The sequence below is a fragment of the Phyllostomus discolor genome, chromosome 3 (genome assembly GCF_004126475.2).
Source record: "Phyllostomus discolor isolate MPI-MPIP mPhyDis1 chromosome 3, mPhyDis1.pri.v3, whole genome shotgun sequence".
In the NCBI taxonomy this organism is placed as follows: Eukaryota; Metazoa; Chordata; class Mammalia; order Chiroptera; family Phyllostomidae; genus Phyllostomus; species Phyllostomus discolor.
In genome coordinates this window covers 56324048-56338949 of record NC_040905.2, presented here as the reverse complement: position 1 = coordinate 56338949, position 14902 = coordinate 56324048, and positions in this window count along the sequence as shown.

Sequence of the window (14902 nt, the reverse complement as noted above, 5' to 3'; positions counted from 1 at the left end):
TAATAAGCATTAAAATTTTGAGGCTAATTTATATCCTAAGCATCTCCAATCCCACCTCCTTTTTGAATGCCAGCTTAGAGCTTACAATTAGTTTTCAAATAATTCTACAGAATGTACAATTCCATTTTACCATCATAACACGAGTATATTTGGCTTTGTCAGGTAACAAGAAAGAGAAACATATTCAAGCTACCTTAAGTTAGTATAAGGCATTATAGGACAATGAGAAATACAAGCATCTTTAAAATAAGGCAAAGGGACATTGGTATACTCAGGGAGAGGAATATTGTTTGAAGTCTGAATCCACATGATATAGTTTTCACATTGTCACCTCAGCAGAGGAGCAATTTTCATCTTTACTGTGGCTTTCACCAGCATTCTCACTTATTTTCTTATTTTAGTAAATTTTTAGTGGTAGTTAAAAAACTTAATAAAATATTTTTAAAATATGTCAGTGTTTTAAAATATTTCAATTTAATAAAAACATTGTATTAAATATTAAGTATTTAAAAACAATAAAAATACTAATAATATTTTGAAAGTTATATGAAGGATTTAATGTTTCATACTTTAAATAACCTAAAACAAAGATGGCACTTAACACTCACACACACACATACAAAATGATTCACTGCTGAAAGAAAAAATATTGAGCCTTTAGGTGTGAAACATTTTTGGTAAGCCACAAATAGCTTTACCAATTCTACCTCAGTTTCTTTATATGGTTGATGTTTAATTAAAGAATAGACTCAAGACATTATCACTTTTATTTCATTTGGAGAAAAAGGAATCATTTAGTATTGAACCAGAAATCTTGGAATGTCAGAGTTTCTAGTCTTTCCATCAGCGTATAGAAATTTTTCAAGGACATAAAATTCAGCCAGGAAGCATTAACACAATGGTCCCTTGCACAGGGGTGGGGGGGTGGTGTGGGATGAGGAGGACAAAGAAATGTATATTGCCATCATTTTGCCAGCTTTCCTCACCGAGTCTACTTTTCTAAAGTTTCAGTCTTGGTATCTTGAGAAAAGAAGCAACTCAAAAGGAAGTGTGGTGGAAATTTCCAAAATACAGAGTGTCTGTTTGGATAAAAACAGTGAAGACAGGCTTCTATATTTAATGATGGGGCCCGGGTTGCCTGTCTTCTGTGATCACTAGCTCTGTGTGGTACACTTTGCTGAGTTTATGATGGTGTAATCCTCCGATGAATGAAGCACTCCCTTCCCTTCAGTGCTGTTTATTCTTAGCTTATGCACACAAAGAGCAAAGAGAATTGTCAACAACACGTTTATACACTGAATACTGCTAAGAGCCAGCTGACTCAAGTGAACCAAGAAGCTTTTGTGTCCTGAACGTCCTTCATTCATTCACACACACACACAAATATTTACTCTGCACCTACTATGTGCCAGGCACAACAACAGAAAAGGTTACTTGGGGAAAAGTGAAGAACAGGGACATGGCAGTGGTAGCGAAGGAGGGAAAAGGAAAAAATAGTTCGGGATTGGATTAATAAAAGGGAGCTTCTTTTCCTAACATCCTGTAAAAATTTGTGTCTCAGTCTAACTTGTCAGTCTTGTTAATTAAGTGTCCCTTCTAATCTGAACCAGGGATTCTAGTGAAAGGGCCCCATGTGGGTGGGCCCTTTATTGTGTTTGCTGACATTCCCATAGTAGTTGAAAAATATACCTACACTTATTTTCAAAAATAATGCAAATCTGAAGAATATACAATGCCACATACTTCAGAGTAGAGAATAATGGAAATAAAATGATTTGTTGCTCTTTATGAAAAAAATATAAAGTATATTATTATAAACATCAATGATGTGTCCTATTAGAAAATAAACAGATTAAAGTGAAACTCTCACAGCACCTAAATTTGAACACTTTTGATATAATAATTTGGGAGAAGAAGTAAAGAAGAATGGAAGACGGGGTTGGGGGCAGTTAGCTGGAGTTTGGAGATACTGAAGATCAGATTATATCTTTAAGAATGAGGCCCTGCCCATTAGGGGGGAAAATCAGTAGTTCTGGCCAGTGGCCGACTGTTTTAATATCATTCTGTGAATTGAAACAACAGAAATCACACTGGCTCAGAAAATGTTTTCAAGTCATGATTTCTAAAAGTCGCCCCACTTATCGCTATGTCTGAATATTTTTCTTCAGTCCATTAGAAGCAGGTTTTGCCATTATGCTGCTTTCAAGGATTCCAAAGGTTCACTCACAATGTCAGGCTACAATAAAATTCAGCGTAATGTGAACCACTCCATGATATTGCCTTCCCTTATTGCCTCTCAGTTACACTATTCTAAATTCAGTAAAGGAGAAGTTGTTCTGAATGGGACAGATAGAGAAATGAGTATCGTTCCCTGAGTTGAAAAGTCACGGGCTGTATTACACTAACAGCTTAAAGGAAAATTTCTTACCCTGATGATTGGTTAGCAGGTTTGAATATCTGAATAATCTGGAAAACTATATAGGATTGCTTGTTACAAATCGTGGTGGTTTTTATTGGTATGCATTCCACAATGGGCAATAAAGCAGTGCCCCCACCAGCTACATATGTATGGATGCATTTATCTGGAAAACAAACCCAAGCAGCATTATGATCATTGGAAAGGAGAGCTTGCCATGGGTTCTGCAGAGAAGCCCCTGAGAAAATGAGGCACTTCTTTTTCCATAGAGGTTTGACTCTCAGTAATAGGTCAGAGCTAGGGAAACAAGCTCTGCCCAAGATATTCTGGGGGCTGTAAACCCAGGAATGCTTTGAGAGCTGCCAATAGGGCCCCAAATGATCCTGAGCAGTTTGCATACAACCCTGGCACAGTACAGACCTGTCTCTCTGCATTCATTAGCCTGAGCTGAGTCTCTTGACGGGAAGGCAGGAGCACGTGACAAGTCAGGAGCATTCCAAACCTGAAAGTCGGATTCAAATACTCATGGTATAGGAGGGTTACTTTACAAATGGTCATCTGTTTGTTTGAAGATGAAAAGAAACACTGCCAGACAATCCTGGCCTACAAACACCACTAACCCCCATCATTATTTTAAGTGCTTCCTTCACCCTCCAAGAAAAAAAAAGGGGGGGGGTAGTTTATAAAAACAAAACACTCAAAAGTAACATTTCAAAGATAATTATACTCATATTTTGAAGTAACTTATCTTAAGAATATGAACGATTCCTGTCCAGCTCACATCTTGGGTAGCTCTGAGCAGAACTCCCACTAACGATCCGTTTGCCCCGTACTTAAAATAAACCCATCCATTCCTTCTCCCAGAAAGAAAATAAAAATCTCAATGGTCGCAGTGAAATTATCCCCTGAGACAGAGTGAGTCATCCAAGCCACTGCAGGCAAAAGCTCGCTTCTTTGAAAACTTGCTCCCCTGCCTTCCTTCTAGGGAACGGGCACTATGGGCCTATGGCTGGAGAACACGTGGCTTTCCTGATGCAGACACGGTCTGAAGCAGTGCTGTTTAAGGCTAATGCTTTTATATGAAATTATACTTTCTTATTGATTTTCACAACAGAGTTCAGAGACTGGACCCACAGAAGTAAGTTTGTTCTAAAACATTTTTAATTTCAGTTAACAGTTGCAATATTTGCCTCAATGGGATTTCTTGTGACTTACTTTCATACATAACTGTTAATTTTGCAAAATAGCAAAGTTGATTCTGTGCACTCACTGAAAGCATACTTATTATAAAAAATAAATATCCACAATTTCTTACATATTTGACAGTTTTCCTGTAATATTTAAGAAGTCATGCTGACTATACCAATTTTACAGTTGTTCAATAAATGCTCATTTGTTAGAAAATCATTATAAAGATTTTATTGACTAAAATCCACCCATCCTACCAGCAAATTTACACATAATATATTCATTTACTAACCTCAAATCTCAGAAATTTATTTCTTATACTCTATCCTTGTCATTTAAATTAATATAAAACATAACAAAATACCTACTATTTATGACATAATTCACTTCATGTCAATGACATTAATAACTTCTATAAAGTCAATTCATTTTTTCCAGAATTTGAAAATATCCTCCCCAAATTCTTCATGTTAAATACTGAATTTTCACTGTTCTAAATTATTAGGAGCTGCATAGGCATTACAAGAATTTTGAGTTACTCTAACATGAAAAAAATCTATCAATATTCACAACATTCATTAAAATTAAGAATCTCCATGTTCTAGCTCTAGGCATTGTATTTTCTGACATGGCTTTTAAGAAATATAATAGGAAACATTACTGAGTGTATTATAAGTCCCTCTGAAAGGTATCAGTGCTTCCCGTTATCTGCAAAAATTTAGAAATACAACAGAGGGAAAGGCAAGAAAACCTATATACAATGCCATATGCTGAGCCAGATATAATTAAGAAATCTTCGACTCATGCCAAAAAGAAAAAAATTACTGAATGATTATCTTGGTGAGATCAGCTCTCTCCATCAAGACTGTGCCCAAACCGGTGACTTCATCGAGATCCACCACCGCCTCGGCACTACTGTGTAAATGAGAACCAGAACCAAACATCCTGAGAAGTCTCCTAAGGAAACAAACACAAATCACAAATCATAGGAAGTTAAGATTGAAAAGAACTTTAGAAGTCATTACTGATAAAATTACTTACTTTCAGGGAATAAAATAAAAATTGGAGAAACCACAAAAGTACCCTGAAAATAGAGGCTTGTAGAAAAATTAGAGATAGCTCCAGCATGATTCAGTAAATTAGTTATGTAACTAGGGTTTAATTATTTTTATAACTTACATAAAATAAATAATAGACAAATCCAGAGGTTCCAGCTCTCACTTTCAGAACTTCTTCCTTCACCTTTTGTTGTCTCATCCAGGTGACACCTCTATATCCCCCTTTCTTGGGTCTGCCTTCACTGAACCTACCGATGGCTCCAACTAAGGTATTAATGGAAGCAGTTTCAGCATGTTATCCCCACAACAGGTATTTCTACTCCATTAAAGACCACGAGCTCTCAAGACCCCAAGGAATGAATAGGAAAATTTCAAACAGCTGACAAATAATAATGAGAATAATGTTTAGTTCCCAAAGAATTTCATATCGGTCCTCAGGGGTGGACATCAAGTCACACACACCTGCGACAGTCCTGATGGTAGAAGTTATTGAGTTATGGAGATGACGTTTGCAACCAGGACAGATGGTACAGTTTTGTTAGTAACTCAATTATCAATCATAGACTGCTAAATGATAATAAATGCCACTCAGAGAATGGTTCCATTACTTCTCCAAAATGTTTTCATGATGCAATTTGCTGGGAATGGGAGAAGAAATCATTGAGAAACGTGTCTTCCTTTGTGAACATACACATCGTACTAATTAAGCCATGTGTTGTAATTTTATCTAAGCAAGCAGGAAGGCACATAAAAGTCCCTAAATTGTACCATAAGAACTTGATCTAAAACACAAGCGTGTAATAGAATAGTAAATTATCACTAAGTGGAAGGAGGTAACACTAGTAGCTCAAAATTCATAGTCAGCAAAGCAATGAGACAAAAATTAAAGCCCCAGGCATACTCTTCACGTGGGTGGCAGAGCGGTACAGAACCACCCACTCCACACTGAAGAACTCTGTGGAGGTCTATGACAACCAGTGAGACGGGCAAAGAAACTCTCAACACAGCACTTTTTAGAGGAGAGTCATTCTGTGGAGGGGAGATTGTCTCCATTGCAGTCCATGGTCTAAAGGACAATACTGCTATGAAAATTCCATGGTCTCTTGTGACCATCTTTACTACTCCCCTGAACATCTAAAGCCACTGTCACTCTGCATATTTCACTGGAGATTTCCAGTGAGTCAGCTACAAAATCCAGAGGTGCTAAAATGTTATCATCTCAAACTTCCATAGTGAGGTTGTCCATACTTGGCAGCAAAAAGTCTCAGATAGGAATGGCCACACCTTGAGACCAGGCAGCCCCACTAGTTTAGCAGCACAGGTATTGGAGGCATCTAAGAGTAGGTACAGTGAGAAATCAGGTGAAGACTGGGCACATCTGGGAGCTCCATGGGGAAATAGGGGGAGCTGCCGGGATTCAGAAGCTGACATTTTTTTATGGTGGGGGAAGCGGGGGTCATGAAGTACCAAATGTTCAGTTTATATCTTGACCCTGTGCCTGAACTGTCATGTGTACTGACCTCTGAAAGACCACATTAAGCTTTTTGGGAACTTGGATAGTGTGTTTTTAACACAACAAAGGCAGAGCAAAATTGTGTGAAGGGGAGAAATGGGTAGGTATAGGAGGGAAGGAGGCAAGAAATAACTAATAAAATTAGCCCTTAATGCAGATGTAAGGCTAAATTAGCTAGAACTATGCTGAAGTATCCCACAATTAAGCCTATCTGCCACTTATTTTTATATTGCTTTCTCTGACATTCCAGAATCCAATTATCAGCCAGCACTTCTTGTTTCATTTGCCTGCATCTAGAAAACTTATATCCCAAATATGAGTGATATGCCCCTTCTAATCTCCTAAAAGATGGAAACAAGCAAAAGTTTGTTAAAACTGTAAAGAATGAGTAGGCTCTGTCTGAGTAGAAGAATGAAGTGTTCTTCTATTAATATGGACATTGTGGACTTTTTCCTTTGCATTTCTATGCCCATTTAATTACTTCTAAATTCCTAGCTATGGTCTGAATGTTTGAAATATTGACCAGTTGTTATGTGAGGTATTAGCATTTCAGGGTTTATAATTAATTTTCCCTACCAACTTTAGTTTTGAACTGCAATGAATACTTTTAAATGAAAATGATGGGCAGGTGGTTCCGCTGCACCTTTATGAAGTGCAGTGTATTCATATTCATTCATCTGTACCAAGTGTGATTCTCGGAACAATGCTGGCTCCACAAAAAGAACTGTACATGGACATAAGCCTTATTTAAGGTAAAAGAACCAGCAAGTACTCTTGAATGTCAATGATATGCACAGAGAGTGTGTCTTTTATAGACAGAGTTCCCAACATTTCTGGTACGAGATTTTTATGACAGGTGAGCTCTCATTAATGATCAAAGGCTGGGGCACAGATGTTGGACAAAGTTACATCTCTTTCAACAAAAATTTATACAGCACCTATCATAAGCCATGCACTATGCAATATCCAAGGAATACAAAAATGGATATGATACAATCCTTATGCTCAAAAGGCTTACAATCTAGGTTGGGAGATAAATATATCTTCAAATACTCTACAGTGTTATACAGTATGGATAGCTGCTCAAAATAAGGGAAATGCAGAAGGATGTAAGATGACTTTTCTGGATAATCAGGGAATGTTTCACCAAGGAGCTATCATTTGGACCCAATCTTGAAAGAGTGATATGTTCAGATAAAACTACAGAAGACATTCCAGCTATGGTCAGACCATGGTTAACATTTGGTGATTCACAGCTTGGTGTAGCAATGAAGAAGTAATACAAAGGAGTCTGAAAAGCAGACGGTGCATGAAGTCTTTCTGTGCCACACTAGGGAATCTAGATTTTGTTCTGGATGTGACAGGAGGCCCTTGTAAGTCCTCAATCAAATTCACTAATCTTATCAAAAAACAAAACATACAATTTTAAAATTTAGTTATGTACTTAGTTACCATCTACTCTTGCCCCTTTTAGAAGTCTTTGCGTGCTCCCACACCCCAGATATACAGCCAGAGCAGAATGACCCTGGGCCTCTTATGGAGGATTTGGGCTCTAGAGAAAAAAAACTCTCCCGTCTTCAGGAGGCCTGTTTTTTAAACATTTCATTCCTAAACCCTGGCTCGTATTTTGCAACATATCCGAATAACATAGAATCCAACCCACTAGTACAATATTTCCCAACACTAGAAATATTCAGTAGATGAATTTTAGCTTGCATACCAGAAAAACACAATAAAACTTTCATGTATTTATAGAATGACTGATTACATCATTTCTGAGACAGTTCAAAAGCAAATGAGAAACCACCAATATCCTCCTTCATCCACCACCAGTAAAATCCACTCCCCTTGCAGACTGGTATTTTGTGGCTTTGAAGAGTGATAGGGTAATGGGAAATGCAAATGTTTGAGCCACTTACATGATATATAAGGTCTGTCCAGAAAGTATCCAGTCAAATAATATGAAAAATAGAGATACTTATTAAAAAAAGATATGATACAAGAAACATTGTACATAAGGCAATGATGCTTCATTCCCCTTAAAAGTGGGTACCTTGGGACCTCACACAGTTCTCCCAGTTGCCATCTGCTGCCCTATTATATATTCCTGAATCTCATCAACAGTCTGAAATCTCTTCCCATTCAAAGGCGGTTTTAGTTTTGGGAATAGCCAGAAGTCACAGGGCACCAAATCTGGGCTGTAGCAGAGCTGAGTCACCTGGGTGATTTTATGTTTTGCTAAAACACTTTACATGAGACATGATGCATGAGCAGGCATGTTGTCATGATGATGTTACCAATTACCAGTTGTCCATAGCTGTGGCTTTCTAAATCATCCAAATAGTTTTCATGGAGGAATGTTAAAGTTTAACACAAAATCTGATGCAGATTTGTTGCTCTACTCGCTCAGTCATTTTGAATGTGACTGCCACGTGGTACACATGCTCACCCAAAGGCATCTACCACCCTCAGTGACTAGTACAGTGAAATTGTCATTGTTCATGCATGTGCATTCCAGTCCACCCTCCTGAGCCGTCAGGTTGCATCGATGTTACACAAACCATTCTCATTATACTAACAATGGCTGCACTTTTTCTGGACAGACCTCGTATTTCTGGTATCTCACAAATGTCTACGAACAACAATTTATCCTCACTTCTCTCATATCAGCTATTGTGCCAAAAGGTGAACTCAAAATGAGTATTGAAGAACATAATTATATGTGTGTATTTAGAGAAAAGAATTTCTTTTAGAGTTTATGTATACATAAATAATGACATCCATAAATGAATTGGGCCAAAGCTTTGGGAAGATATTGGCAATGAAAGAACTGAGGTCCAGACAGATTATACACTTCTAGAATTAAAGAAAAAATAAAAAGTAAAGAAGAGGCGAAGTCCAGAACTTTGTAAATCTCATGAATGAAACCTTATTTACAGTTTGTAAACTATTATTATCCAAGTATAAAAAGTCATCATCAATATGATTCTAATGAAAGTTTATAAAATAAAATTTCGTGAAAATAAAATTCAACATGAGAACAAGAGCATGTCAATGTTTTCCTGCTGCATGCTCTTCTCTGTTGATGCACATCTTGCTTCTATGTATTTATTTCAGCTCTTTTTTTATAAACCACTCATGCTTTTTTAATCAGTTGCTTAATCAGAGGATCTAAACAACCTATGAGAATTTTCTCCTTTCTTCTCCCTTGGCTATATGGAAACAAAGATGTTAGCTGTGGCAAATATTTCACAAGGGTTTCTGCTTCCTAAAATCTTTGACAATGGAAATAAGATAGGCATTAAAAATTATCACAATTATATTAATCTTCATTTTATTCCCATTAGCAACTTTTTGTTAACTTTTACAATTATGCATTTGTTACTTCGACCCACTATTTAGATGCTTCAAAAGAAGATGATATAAAGGCAGTAATTTGGGACTTAAAATGTGAACTTTCAGGTGCCATATTTTAATAAAACATAAGGTGCTCACAGGAAAATATGAATCTAGATTAGAAAACATAGAGTTACTTTATGAAAGTCGCTACTTTTTCTAGTTCAAGTCTCTTTTCATTTTTTATTTTTCCTAAAAGATTTTTTTTTCACTAATATCTTTAGCTAATTACTTACTTGTGGCCACTGGATTAATTTTACTTTATTTGAGGGTATTCAAATTCTGTCCCTCTGCTAGCTACAAAAATGAAAATATTTATAAATGATGTATGCTTATTTAACTTCATAGTCTAAATGTATATTCTCTTATTATAATTTTCAGTGCAAGGGATTCAGACTCTGTACATGGTATTGCAATTGCTACAAGAAATTGTTGAGATTCAGAAACCATGAACCATGCCTAAGTTCTTGGAAACTATGTGTCTGCTATGGTGGCTGTTGGCTCCTATGAATGGAAAAAAGTGCCACAGAGAATTTCAACCAACACGAAGCAACTGTTCCAAAGAATGTGGCTTAAGATTTTCAAAGACAAGTCAGACAGTTAAAGCATGCAGCTGTACTAGAAGGTGACCAAGAATAAGAATAGATGAATCAAATAACAAATGCATCACAAGACACATTTGAATTGCCAGGACTAACTTTTGTATTTTTACCTGAAGAGCACTTATATTTCAAAGGAAACTGAATTAAAATATATAAACATAGAAAACAAATTTTGGAAATGAGCAGTGGTAAATAAAGTGCTAAAGAAATGATGTCCAAAATCAAAAGAAATGGAGGTTATCGAAAGTTACCTTGAAAATGGTAACTACCTAAATCCTATATGTTCTTTTGAAGATAGCACATATGACAATTTTAAATCACACTAAAATTCAACTACAAAATTCTCCCAGAATAAATTAGCTTCCAAAAATCAAACATTTTCAGAGAGCCTATAAAAAAAGATAAGTGTGAAGTGTAGGCCTTCTGTGGAATCACCAAAATCTCTTAGCTCTTTATTCTTCTTTATAAAAAGTTTCTCTGCTGAAATATAATTTAGAGAACATGCAGAAAATAAATGTAAGATGGGCCAAAAAAGTATGAGGCCTCAAGCTCAAATGACAATTTAGTGAATATAAATGTTATTAAACTTCAACCCATCTCTTCTTGTGAAGATGCATTATTTCCCAAGGAAATTAGGCTTCACCAATACCATTGTGAATTATTTATATAAATTAGATATGCCATTTCTATAGAAAACTTTAGGTCAGCAGCAGATGTTGGTAAATTCCTACAGAAATGCATGCCCAGAGAATTTTTTTTAAATGGCAGAAATCTGCTAGCTATTCCTGCCTTATCTGCAACAGCTGAGCAATCTTTCAGTGCCACGCGGAGACGGAAAACTTGGCGCAGATAGAGCGTGGACAAGCTTGCCTTAATCACATTGCTCTTTTACATGTGCACAAGGACATCAACATTGACAGTACAGAGTAAAGCAGCCATTTGCTGAAAACAACTGTCAACGTTGTCAAGTTTTTGGAACCTCTTATAATGTGATTTGTATGACAAATCTTGTGGCATTTTGTTTGTCAGCAACAGTAGTGAATTTCCATGTATCTGGGAAGGCAGCAGAACTGTTCAGAAGTGGATTTGGTTTCTTTACACAGACTTTGTAAAAGGAAAATAGTTATTAATTTTTAAATGACAGGTATCAAATAGATCTAGAATTTTTAAAGAGGAATTTCATTTAAAATATCACACAAGCATAATTTCGCCTTCCCCTCAAACCCAAAAAAATTGTAATAGTTGCTTGCTTTTCCTTTGTTGCACTCAGATTTTGAAAACTGTTACTGTAAAGGTATTAACATTTTCTGAGACTGGCATCTCTTGCAGCAGTTACTAGGGTGAGCTCCAAGTGACAACAGCAGGTTCCGTCGTTTCGGCAAGAACTAAGTGCTCATTGCTATATAGTTCATGAAATTGGATGTAACAAGTTACAACTGACCTAGCGGCACACCAGTGTTATTCAACAATATACCTATTAAGAGTTGATTACAGCCATCTTATGGTTCATTAGTTTTTCAACAATTCCTTTATTCCTACTCTGAGCTGCATTTTTCATGCAGTTAGTCCTTAATGTGCTTCACTCATTCATCTTAAGCCAAGGTCCTCCTCTGCGTGGGTGAAGTCCACTCGGACTCGCTGTATGAGAGACCACACATCCTCCCCTGTGCACCTACCAAAATGCCCCTGGGTGTGTTAGATCAGCATGCTCACCCAGCCAAGAAAACCTCAGGTTTTTCATATCGATAATATAAAAGGAAGTTATATTTCCTTTAGAACAGATTTGACAAAGTCTAATGAAAGAATACTTTGTATATTTCCTTCATGTGGATCTGGTTAGAGAATTCCAGAACACTATTCTCTCCCTTTGTTATGATCCTTTTCCTGTCTCCTCAAACTATACTGAATGTAATGCCTAGAATCACCCTTATAAATAATAGGTTCTCATTTTTTTATTAAACCAAAATAAATAATAAATGAATCAAGACAGCATATCTCAAATAGAACTAGGCACTTTTCAAGTGCTCAGTAACCCCATGTGGCTTGTGGATGCCAAACTGGACAACAAAATTCTACAGACTTCAGTTCTAGTACTTTGTCTGTCTGCTTATGTGACTTCATGTAAGGACCTTTGCTGTTGAATCTCATTTTCTCCAACTATTAAAAGGTATTTAATAATTCCTATCCTATTTTATCTGCACATAGTTTGTGTCAACACATGGAAAATACATTTAGAAGTAGTTTGAAAACTAGGAAGTTCTCCTGAGTTTTTGCTATTTCCTTTTTCATTTCCCAGAATTCCCTCACTTTCTTTTTTTTTCCAAGTTACTGGCTGCTACTTAAAATCATATATGGGAAGTCTCAATGTGTTTTATGGTTTAAAAAACTGCTGTCCAATGCTAAAGTACCAGTTTTTTTTCCTCATCTCAGGAGCAATTTGCCTTCATGAAATCCCAAGCTTCAGATAATATTAATAGCTTGCCTTTTCTGTGATAGTCACTATTTCTAAAAAAAACATTCACATTCCATAGTTTTGGAACTCTTCTGTCTTCTAGTTGGACTTTCATACATCTTGACTAGAGCTAGCTAGTGTCAAAGATAATGTAGACACACAATGCAATGTACAGACGATTATCATAGAATTGTACACTTGAAACCTACATAATTTTATTAACAAATGTTACTCCAATATATTTATTTTTTTAATTTTAAAGAAAATGTAGAGATAAAAAGAGAAGACCTCTGTACCTATATTTATTTTAAATATTCAGCTTATTCTCTATTTATAAAAACACTTAAAATAGAAAATTATGTACATGGTTAAACTTTCAGTGGCTATATTTTTAGAACAACCTAAAGGTGTTCACAGAAAAACATGGTTCTAGATTAGAAAATGAAAAAGTTCCTGGCTGGCGTAGCTCAGTGGATTGAGCACAGGCTGGGAACCAAAGTGTCCCAGGTTCGATTCCCAGCCAGGGTACATTCCTGGGTTGCAGGCCATAACCCCCAGCAACCACACATTGATGTTTCTCTCTCTCTCTCTCTCTCCCCCTCCCTTCCCTCTCTAAAAAAAATAAATAAATAAAATCTTTAAAAAAAAAGAAAATGAAAAGTTTTATGAAAGCAACCATCACATCTCTTTTCATCCTTAAGTTTCCCTAAAAAGATTTTTTTGCTAATAGTTTTAGCTAATTACTTTCTCACAGGAAGGAAATACCTAGATAGAAAACTCTGTCTCATATTTTTATTGTTACGTTTCTTTGAATTCTGAATACCTCCTATGCCATATCATGAGTCTTTTTATCAAAGATTTTCTTTATTATTTACTTTAAAGAGAGAGGGAGGGAGGGAGAAAGAGAGAGAGACAGAGAGATAGCAATGTGAGAGAGAAACATCTATCACTTGCCTCTCATAGGCACTCCAACCGGGGACCAGGGACCAAACCTGCAACCCAGGCATATGCCATGACTGGGAATCAAACCAGTGACCTTTTGCCCCATGAGTTGGTGCCCAACCAACTAGCCTAACTGGTGAGGGCCATACCATGATTCTTACCACCCGTCCTCCTCCAGACTGTCTCACATTTGCATCTCCTCCCTCCTTTTCTGTTTCTCTCCCTCCCTCTTTCTTTTTCTATCTTCCCTTGCTCTCTCTGTCTCTTCGCTTAATGTATTTTTCAGACTAGAGCTGAGCTGTAACCACACCTCTTTCCTTTCTCTGCACTTTCTCTAAAGCAGCTTGTATTTAGCTTCTGGCAGGCTGTAAGTTAGCTGTGGAAAAAGAACTTTGAACTTTTTTTGTATTTTTAGGGAGACAGAGGGACATCTCTTTGTTGTTGCACTTATTTATGCATTCATTGGTTGATTCTTGTATGTGCCCTGACCAGGGATCAAACCTTCAATCTCAGTGCATTGGGTCAACACTCTAACCAAGTGAGCTACCCAGTCAGTGCTGACCTTTGTGTTTGTTTGTATTCTAACAACTACTATGTTATATCCTGTAAGTATATCTATTTTTAAGTTATAAACGTAACCTATAAATATATTAAGTTATAAAACATCTTACACATTAATCTGGCAGAATCTAGAAGTATCACTGGCTGCCCAGCTCATCTACTACCACAGTAAAACAGCAATCTATCTGAACAGTTATCTAAATGTTGTGAGTGTTTTTTTAATGCTTTTGAATGCGATCTTAATCACCATTTCCACTGATGTGTCTACATACCAGCTGCAGCCCTGCTGATTAGAACATCAATACCAATTGATTTTCTAACACATACTTGCAATGTCTATTGTATCTCATTGTACACTGTACACTATTGGTATTTAGCCAAAGCTAAAATGGAAAAAAAAGATTTTGTATACAGAACACATGGGCCCCAGAGTGTTTCATAATTCCCAGGAGAAGGCAAGAATCAGGTACTCAATGTCAGACTAAATGGTTGCTTACAGTTAATGTGTTTGGTGGCCACGGGCTGAAATCATTCTCTTGTCCAGAGCCAGGGTTACTCAGCTGTATAATAAGCTCTAAAGTCTCTCCTTCGTAAAGGACTCAGGATTCATGGCTTTAATTTTGCCACTGATAATATGAAAAGTACACTCCATACAGTACTGAGCAAACATTCCCTCTCAGCTTCCACTATAATGAAATTCTAATTGTTTCTAAAGTTTAGGAAGGATAAAATGGTTAATCTCCATGATGACAAAAGGAAGCCAGGAAAATAAAA